Here is a 10,906-nt window from a genome sequence, read left to right as displayed (position 1 = left end):
ACTCCAAGATCCCTCTCTGCCTCCGAGCTGCTGAGAAGGACACACCCCAACCTATAGGTGTGCTGGGGGTTCCTCCTTCCCAGGTGGAGTACCTTACATTTATCTTTATTAAATTGCATCCTATTTCTCTCTGGCCATTGATCCAACCTGTCCAGGTCAGCCTGAATCTGCTCCCTGCCCTCCGGTGTACTAACTTTGCCCCATAACTTGGTATCATCAGTGAACTTGGAGAGCGTGCTCTCCACGCCCTCGTCCAAATCGCTGATGAAGATATTAAATAATATCGGTCCGAGGACCGAACCCTGCAGGACCCCACTGCCCACCTCCCTCCAGGCCGAGAAGGACCCATCCACCACCGCTCTCTGGGTGCAGTCCCTAAACCAGTTGGGCACCCACCTAACCGTGTAGGCGTCCATTCCACAGTCTGCTAGCTTCCCAATGAGGATAGGGTGTGAAACTGTGTCGAAGGCCTTCCTAAAGTCCAGGAAGATGACATTAGCCTCAGCTCCCGTGTCCGGGCAGTGTGAGACCTGGTCATAGAAGGCTACAAGGTTTCTCAGGCAGGATCTACCTGTGACAAACCCGTGCTGGTTTCCCCTCAGCATCGTTGCCCCTGCTGGGCCTGCACAAATGTGTTCTTTGGTTATTTTCTCTAGGATTTTCTCAGGAATAGAGGTAAGACTGACTGGTCTAAAGTTACCCAGTTCATCCCTTCTCCCTTTCTTGAAAATGGGCACCACATTGGCCCTTCTCTAGTTCTCAGGGACCTGGCCGGAGCACCACCAGTCACCGTGGTTACCTTCACCCGGTCAGACGGTCTTATCAGTGATCTGTTCCAGCACTGGGTTTGCTGTTCCCGGCTTTCCCCGCTGACTCTCCTCACACCGTGCCCCAAGGGGGCAAAGAAAAGCCCCCTGCCATGAACTTTAATAGCTGCTGGATCTTAATCAGGCAATATTCACCCTGGGTGCAATCCCTCTTCCCAACTGTGTCTACTAAGTAATTATTCTTGCCCTGTCCCTGACCCAACTCTCTCCCGCACTCACAATTTTGTAGCACCAAAGAAACAGGGCTTCTCCTTGCCCTGTTACACTCATTATAAAGGGCTGATTGTGAAAGTTAATTCCCAAGATTGCTGGGAACCTCTGGTTATGCTCCTTCACCTAGGACTGCTCAGCAAAGAAATCCCCAGTTGGATGCTGCTGTATCACACCAGCAGAGGTAATGGGAAAGGCCAGCTGTTTAAGAATCACATCACCTGTTTATGTGCCAGTGCCAGGCAATTATTTGCTGTCCCCAGTGTGTTGGTGGGCATAAATAAAAATAAAGACACATTTCAGAGTGACCTTTTCATCAGATTTCATCAAGGCCTATTACATTTAAACTCAGTGTTTACATTCCAAAAATGATACTGCCCCCTGCCATGCTGAGAGCAAAGCCTCGGGTTTGCAGAAAGGAAGGTGATTGGAGGTCGCTAGTTGCATTTCAACCAAGAAAATCTGCATATATATGTGGCCATGAGAGTAGCTGATAAAAATGAAATGGATTTCATCAGATCAGGCTGCCATTTTTAAGAAGGTCTAAATGGTGTTATGGTGACCTGAGGTCAGGGCTGGTTGCAAGTCATTGCTATGAGGAACCTGAGCTACTGCACGCAGCATCAACACAAGATTTAAACTTAAACAGGGCAAAACAAGAAAGTTTGCTTATACAATGGACACATCCTGTCTAGCAGTTTCGCATTGCTTTAAACTGCTGATATTTTCACCAGGCATCAACATTATTTATCTTTCAGTTATCTCCTCTCCTTGTGCTGCTATATTACCACATAGCTGAACCCTGGAACGAATTTCATTTAGCGCACACCTGTGATCACCTTACCTGTGCACCATCCATCAGCCTAGCATCGCTGTGCCGACTTCTATCACAGTGAGGCTTCAAGTACCTCCAACAGCTGCCTTGTCTTTAAAAAAAATATGTATTTATCTGCCAGTGAATTCTCTCCTTCCTCAGAAAGAGGAATTTCTATTCCAATTTGAACAGCTCCAAGGCACAAGATGAGATATAGTCAGTCCTGAGCCAGCGACAGGTTAAAATTTCTCTTGCAACTCTCTAGAGCTAGGAACGGGAGAATTATGATTCAAATATTCTGCTTTATATAGGTGCTTATACAGTGCTCATCAGCATAGTATGTGTACACATCTTATGTGCCTGATACTCAATTTCTGAACACCCACAAATGCAAGTGAAGACAAGAAGAATTAGATGTACTCAGATGTTAGGACATGCATATGTTTTTTATATAAAAAAACAGCCACATATCAAAATTGTGTGTGTATGCATATGCATTTAGTTTGCAAGTTTTATTCTGAATGCCCATGTTATGACAGAATCACAATGCAGAAGCTGTTTGAATGAAACTTTTTAAGAATAGTTTAAATGATTCTGTGTACGTTAGAGACATTAAAAACCACAGATGGAGGCTACAGTTCTTTCTAATTATAAATGTTCAGAGCATGCATAGTATACGCGAACAATGTACTCGCTTCCCTTTTAATGTGTTAAACATAATTGTAATTGGTATATGAGTTTGTTTGTTAAGGGAAACAAAAAAGCAATCCAAGCCAAAGCATCCCACCTACATTGTTAATTAGCTGCAATATGCATAAACCTCTCTATTTTTCTCCTTTTTGAAAAAAGTACATGTTATCACATTGAATAAAAAAGAGAATGGATTATGTTTCCCCCCCCCCCCCCCCCTTTTTCCTTTTTTCCCCTTGTTTGGTCCTTTTACTACATTTATAAATTGAAAGCCTGTAAATCTCAGGTATTTAAAAAAATTGTGATCCTGATTCTGAAAATACTTATGCATGGGTCAACTACAAAACCAATGACAACATCCCCCCTGACTTCAGCCCACTATGGACGCCTGAGCTGCCAACTCTTATGATAAGGGATGAGATAGTTGGAAGCAAGCCATTTCATGAACATCTCAGCTTCTATTTAAAAATAAAAAAGGGGTTTCTAGCCTCCATGACAGGGAAGAAAAACATGAAATATGACCTGAATGCACCCTAAAGGCTTAGAAGCCAGAAGGCAAATGAAACTACCCACCTTTTACTTTATTATTTTTCTTAAGCCTCTTGTGATCTTCAGGGGGGACCTGGCTCATAATTCCTAAATATTTGATACTGCCTCAAGCTACATGTTCTTATCTTTGAAGCTGTGATTATTCCCACTGAAGTCAACAGAACTATTCACATGCTTAAAATTAGTGCTGTGCTTATGTGTTCACTTGAGCGAGGCCTACACAACGAAATACTACTTAGGGCTTGATCCAAAAGTCAGTTGAAGTGAACGACTTAGGATGAATGCCTAAATGATGGTGCAAGACATTTTTGGAATAGATGGATTTTAATATGCTAACTGAACTGTAGATTGTATCAGAATAATGCAAAGATGGGAGGCATCACATTTTGTATTAAAATTAAAAATTATTGAATGTTTTATTTGCCGACTTCCATTCTTTAGTCCTGAATAATGAAATGCATATGAATTGTATTCAAATGATAGTGATTGGTAATTAATTTTATTTGAATGGTGAAAAGTACACAGAGCTACTGGGAAATTATTTAAATTTTGGTTTTAAGTTACAGGACAAATTATAATTGTGATGCTTGTGTAAACGCAATCACAGCCAAAGAAAATGAACAGGAAACATAGGTCTTCTATATAAACATAATTCCTAACAAGTTTGGCAATGAAGAGGACTCTGAATACACACAACTGTTATTTAATACAGTGAATCAAGGGAAGTACTTCATTCAATATCACTACTTTAACTTTTCTGATATGAATTTAGAGCAGTGCAAAAAAAGAATTGTAGGAGGAGAAGTGCACCAATATTATTTGTTAAACCAAAGGGAGTCAATCACGGGGCGTTTTATACCATTGGGAACCTTATCTTGTCAAATCAAGAGAAATTTAAGGATAAACTGGACCCTGGGCCCTGGACAAACATAAAATTGGAGGCCTCCTCTAGAGGTGCGCCAATATATTGGTGGCATATCGTATCAATACAGATAAAAGGAAAATTAAGATTATTGGCCATCGGCTTCTTTTGGCCAATATAGCCGATAACGTCACCAATAAATGTTGCATGCATGCACACAGTCACCAGGCACATGGCAGGGAATGCAGACGGGCATCTTGGGGAGCAGCCTCCTGCTGGTAAGTCTGTGGGGGGGAAGGGGCATGGGAGAGGAAAGAGGCATGGGGGGCAGATTGAGAACCCCACAGTATGGGAGGGAATGGGGCAAAGTGACAGCCCCTATCCCACTCCCTCCCTTACCATGGGGGCCTTGATCTGCACCCGCCCCGCCCCCCCCCAACACACACACCATTAGACTTACCTGCAGGGAGTGGCTGTGCTCCTGGCCATGTGCACAGCAACACCTTTAATCTTGCAGGTTCCCTCAGCCTCCTCCCCCCCACTGCTGATTGGGGGATGTGCCATGCTTGCAGCTCTTTACTCATTGGCAGGGAAGTGAAAGCTGGAGTTTTAAACTTGGCACTGTTTTTGTTTCCATGTCGCTGATTGGTTGAGGGGCCCTGGTGGCCCTTCTGCTTGCTGTTGACCAGCGTGGAGGCAAAAATGATGTCAACTTTAAAACATTGGCTTTTGCTTCCTTGCCGATGAAGAGCGGACTGCAAGCGGGACTCCTGGCCCTGTGCCCATCTGACTCATGGATGAATCCACCTATGGGATCTGCCTGGGATCTGCCTATGCCTGGGATCTTGCAGTAGTGACAGCGTGGTCTGGAGCCAGGGCAGAGCCACAATCCGCTGCCTGCACACCCCTTCCATGGGCATCACTGCTGCAAGATCCCAGACCCGGGGCAGCTCCTTACACCATGCTAGTGCTGCTGGGGCCGGTTTCCATGGAAACGCTGGCCCTGCACTGTCACTGCACTGCCACTCCTGGGATCTCCATGGAAACCGACCACAGCTACGTGGGCAGGGGCTGCCAGAAATGGAGTCCACCACAGACCCGATCCAGCACGCAGGCCAGACTTTGTCCGTCCCCACGTTAGAGGCTGATATCCTTGCTCAGAGGAAACAAGGTACTCTGCCTTGGAGAAGATAAGGAATAGAATTAGTTTTCAGTGAAAGTCACTCTCCCCCCAGAGTGACTTATTAAGAATTTGGTGACCCCTGGAGAATGGCAATAAACATCAGCCTATTAATACTCCTTTTTTTTTTACCCCCTGTTTTGGCTATTTATAAACTTGGTATTTTTTTTTTTGTGGGTTTGTGTACAGGCCTGCTCATAAAGCAGGGTGCGGAGGGGAGGACTGCTACTATGAAAATCGTGGTGGGTTCAAATGGAAGAGAGAGAATTCAAGTCCGTTTTAAGGCTCGTCTCTGAATTTGGTCTTCCTAGAAATATTGACAAGAGCTGGATCTTTCAAAAGTGTTTGGAGCACCAATGTTCATGAGTGCCTAGGCTGAGATACACAGTTTCAATAGGCTGGATTCACCAGAACTATATTTTTGAGTGGCTTCAAGCCACTTCTAATCATAGGATCATAGGAAAGTAGGGCTGGAAGGGACCTCACAAGGTCATCTAGTCCATCTGCCCTCTCAAGCCAGGATAACACAGACTAAACCATCTGGGTCAAGTCTCTGTCCAACCTGCTCTTGAAAACTTCCAGGGGTGGAGATTATACAACTTCTGGAGGCAGCCTGTGTCAGTGCTTGACCACATTCATGATCAGAAAGTTCCTCCTCATCTCCAACCTAAATTTCCTCTGCTGCAGCTTGAGACTGTTGCTTCTAGTCCTGTCTCCTACAGCCAACAGAGAAAAGCCCATCTCCGTCTTCTCTATAATCACCCTTCAGGTATTTGAAGACTGTTATCAAATCCTCCCTCCATCTTTTCTTCATCAGACTAAGTTACTTGTGGTTCAGAGATGATCCCTTTTATTAGATGAACTAAGAAATTGCAAAAACTTTGTGATGGGCTTTTAACCATCTTCAATTTTCCCTGACCTTAAGAAGGGCGTGTGTGCCCGAAAGCTTGCAGAAAAAGATACATATATATATATTTTTTTGCAATTTCTTATTTGGTCTGATAAAAGGGATCATCTCTGAATCAAGAGTTCCAGAGTTTTGCATTTCATTTTTGTCTCAGACCAACACGGCTTCCAAATACATCCCTAGCTCTTTCAGTCTTTCCTCATGAGTCTTGCCTCCCAGGTCCCTGATCATTTTTGTTGCTCTGCATTGGGCTCTTTCCAATCTGCTCCCATCTTTCTTGAAGTGCGGGACCCAAAACTGGATGCAGTACTCCAGGTGAGGCCTCACCTATGCTGATGCTCTTCCCCAGCACAGTCTTTGCCAGTTTTAGCTTACATCGGTGAATACAAAGTGCCGTGCACTGGAGAGAGTGATTTGACATACTCCTGATGTTAAGATAACTCTTCGGTCAAGGAAGCCTCCTGGGCATCTTTCTTTCTACCTGATATTTGTTGTGAAGTAGGGTCTAGAGACTCCTGTGTGTCTAGAGATCCCATTATACCGGGTATTGCATGCTCATATAGTAGGAAGACACTTTGTGCCCTAAAGAGCTTACAACCCATGTACAGAAGGAAAGGCACCAGATGGCTATGACAGGGAGCAGAACAAGCTAGCAGTTATTTGGCTGGGACTAGAGTAATAAGCAAAGCTCACACATGACAGGGTTATAATGGGAAGTGTTAGACAACCTCAATAATAAACATCGTTACCAGCTCCTCCTGCCATAAATATATTAATCTTTTCTCTTATTGCTCCGAGATTTGTTGCTCGCACTTGGAAATCAACCTCAGCTGCTTCCCCCGTCTCCTGTCTCATTGTCCTTGACAATGGGCTGTTTTATTATGTTGACAGAATAAAAACCTCCAAAGGGCCCTTTTCCTACTGGCAATGGAACTGCTTTAATTAATGAGCCTTTTATTTGTTGGGCTTGAAGTTGCTGATTTATTTTATTTGCCAGAAATGCATCTGCAAGAAAAGTTAAGTGTGAGCAGCCATCCTTAACATGCCAGGCATGCTCGACTTTCACACCGATGCTCCTGGAAGCTACATCGTGGGGAGAAAGCCAGCATTGGCATTCTCCTCCACCTCAGAGACAGAGCAATCTTGAGACTCCTCCAGGAAAAGCACTGGAGATAGCAAACTATCCATTGAAATTCAAGGAAGAGGTCTCCTTTCTTCCCTGCCCTCCTTCAAACTTGCGAGTTCACAGAAAAGTCAGGCAAGCCTTTGAGTCTGAAATGGTCTCAGCCTCCTGGAGGTGGGAGGTCACCTTGAGTATTAAGACACAGGCATTCATCATTATCCGATACCTACAGGACATCTGGATTCGGCGAGAAGCGACTGAGCATGTTAATGATACAAGCAGTGGGATCACCGGCAGGATGTGCTCTGTGTTTTTCTGCACATCAAAGACAGCAAATCTTGTTGGAAGAAATCTTTCTCAGATTTCATGAAATAATGGTGCTGGGCTTTGCTGGCGAAACTCCTGACCACCAGCTGCTGGCTGTTCTGGATGGGCTGCTCTCAGTCTTTCTTGTAAGAGCTGTTTCATTGTGCAGAGAGAAATAAATATTTTTGGGGCCAGAGAGAGACTGACTTGCAAGCGCACTGGTAGAGTTGCTGCCGGGCGAATATTATTTTTGGTAAATTCATAGAATCATAGCATGATAGAAAATGAGGGAGTGAAGGGACCCCAGGAGGTCCCATTTAGTCCAACCCCCTGCTCCAAGCAGGACCAGCCCCAACTACATCATCCCAGCCAAGGCTTTATCTAGCTGGGCCTTAAAAACCTCCAAGGATGGAGACTCCACAACCTCTCTGGATAACCTGTTCCAGTTTTTTACTACCCTTCTCATAAGAAAGTTTTTCCTAATATCCAGGCTCAACTTCCCTTCCTGCAGCTTGAGCCCATTGCTCCTTGTCCTGTCATTTGCCCCCACTGAGAACAGCCCAGCTCCATCCTCTCCCTGCAGGGAGGTGAAGGCTGCTATTCAATCACCCTTGGTCTTCTCTTCTCCAGACTAAACCAGCCCAGTTCCCTCCTCCTCTCCTCACCAGTCATGTCCTCCAGCCCCACAACCATTTCCGTTGCCCTCCCCTGGACTCTCTCCAGTGTGTCCACATCCTTTCTGTAGGGGAGGCCCACAGCTGGACACAGGACTCCAGATGTGGCCTCCCCAGTGCTGGATAGAGGGGGAGAATCACTGCCCTCCATCTGGTGGCAACGCTCCTACCGATGCAGTTGCTTTCACTCTCTTATCTTCTAAGCAGAAGTTCCTCCTGGAGGCAAGAAATCTTTCCTGAGAGCTTTGCTGAGTCAAGTACATGCCCCTGAAAAGTTTTGTATCATCAAAAAGACATTTTCCAACAAATATCATTTTGCTTGGGAATTCCCTGATGCCTTTAATTGTAACAGCAAGTCAGTGACAGAGCCAGAAAATGAATCCAGAAGTGCTTGATAGTGGGTGCAACCGGGGGACTCGTGTTTGCCCAACTATTTTTATTCTAATAAGCCACCTTAAATATAGCTATCATCATAACATGTGTCTTTGCAAGCCTTCTCTCGCAGGTCACAGTCTAGATTCAACCTGGCTAAGGGCTATAAAACAGCTGGAGAAGCTCAAAGAGCCAGACAGCTGTTGAGAGGATGCCAACATCTGGAGGAGGTTTTCAGGAGAAGCCTTCTAGATCTGTGCAAAATGTCAGTGGTCTAACCAGAACGAGGCAGAAGCCAGCTCTACAAATAGGGTATTACATCTATCGAGGAAGGGATTTTCAGCACAGGTACAATGCTGCCTGCAGTAGGATCATTGGTAAAACTGCCCTTGCCTTCAGTGAGAGGAGGACTAGGCCAAAGCTGAGTGATTTTCCAAGGTGCTTGATTTTCAGCAGTACTTAGCTCCACTGGCTTTGGTAATATGAGTGCTTAGCACCGCTGAAAACCAGCCCCTGACTGTACAGATCACAGACAGGGAACATGAGTGGGCACACATAGGAAATGGTTGCAACCAAGATGTACTAGCAGTAGTCAGGTTGGTCCTTGAAGACTGACCGCAGCTGCAATGATCAGGATACAGATCCACCCACAGAGAAGGCGTGAGCAGGCCTGTTATCCTTCCCTCTGAGCAAGCAAAGGGCAGATTGCTGGCTACCCCACGGCGGGTATAAGTCCATCAAACCTCCACCAGCCTCGGTGAATACTCACTGGATGGGCTACCACCAAGGGATGCTTCGGTCTGCAGGAAGCACTGAACATTCACTTCAATGGGAGCTTTGCCTGAGTAAAGACTTCAGGATTTGGGACTTTTCATGTCTTTTCTTTCGATCAGTCCACAGGGATTCTTCTACCAGATGCATCACCACCATCTGCACAGTTTTACCTCTGACATCATTGGGATGATGATTTTGCCCTTGGTCTGCACCATGCCTATATTTCTGTTTCCATATAAATCAGTAGCAAAACTGATTATGGACTTCAATAAAAGGAAGCAAAGGAGAGGGAGTAGAGCTGCCTTTGTGGTCAGAGTACTAGACTGAGCTCAGAAATCTGTCCCCATCTGTCCCCAACTACTCACAGACATTGGGTGTGTCATTTAGCATCTCTGTGCCTCATCTTCCCTATCTGTAAAGCTGTGACAGTAATTTTGTCCATCTCCCACCCTTTGTACGTCTTGGGCGGATTGCAAGTTGAGACCAGGGCTGTCTCTTGGGATTGCTGGAATTTTGGGCCCCCAAATAAACGGGGAAAATCCTTTTATTCCAAATTAAGATGGATTTGTTTCTTTTTTGCTTCCCCCCTGCATGACTAATTTAAGCCTTGGAACTAGGTTTTAAGCATTGCGGGGGTCACTCTCTCCAAGTTATCCAATGTGTTAATTGTTAGGGCCTCTCAGCCAAGATGTGGGAAGCCTGTATTGGATTTCCTCTGCTGCCTGAGGGGACTTGAACCAAGATATCCTATCTCCCAGATAAACCCCTTACCAATCCCTCCTACTGACACTGCTCCACTTGGTCTAACCGATGTACATTTGGGAAAAGGTCTGGACCTCTCTCTGTCCCAGGTGAGCACCCTATACAGGAGTTGCAAACTGGGAGGGAATTGGCCCCCATCCCCTTGCTGCTACATGTGTCAGGGTTTTCTTTAAGCTTTTAAGATTTTGACTAGGCTGTATCAATGCTCCTGATGGGATTAAAACTTGGATAGAAGGCCTTGCCTTTCTGCTTAGGGTCAGACCAATCCTCATATTTGGGGTCAGGAAGGACTTTTCCCCCATAGATTGATACAGACTGGGGGTGGGGGTTGCTTTCTTCCGTAGCAGGGGATGTGGCCCTCCACCTGGGATCTCTTGTGTGTTTATTAGTCTTTACAGCACCAGGATGTCGGCTGTCATGGACTCCTGCTTCACCTATGGGCAGGTTCAGGTGTTGTTTCAGGGTTGACGGTGTTGTTTTGCAAAGCGGTTAGACGATGATTTGTGCAGGATGGTTTGCATAGGGAAGATCCTGCCTCAGGCAGCGAGATGGACTACATGACCTCTGGAGGTCCCCTGTAGCCCTTGCACTAGTCTCTATGGCTCGGTGACTGAGGGAAATCCAATGAAGAGCTCTCTCAAGCCTCACTGATAGGATGCTCCGAGATAGGGATTGTCATTCAGATAAGAGGAGGAAATTGAACCCAGGTCTTCTGCACCCTGGCCTATTGCAAAGAAAGGTAGCAGCATCACTGACCTTTCAGCTGAAAACCAGCTGGGGAATTTTAAACCAAATGAATGAATTCTTTTTTTGCACAAGGAAAACTGCTTTTTGGACAAATAAACAATACCCCTTC

The sequence above is a fragment of the Alligator sinensis genome, unplaced genomic scaffold (genome assembly GCF_000455745.1).
Source record: "Alligator sinensis unplaced genomic scaffold, ASM45574v1 scaffold326_1, whole genome shotgun sequence".
Lineage (NCBI taxonomy): Eukaryota > Metazoa > Chordata > Crocodylia > Alligatoridae > Alligator > Alligator sinensis.
This window is presented reverse-complemented; position numbering follows the sequence as displayed.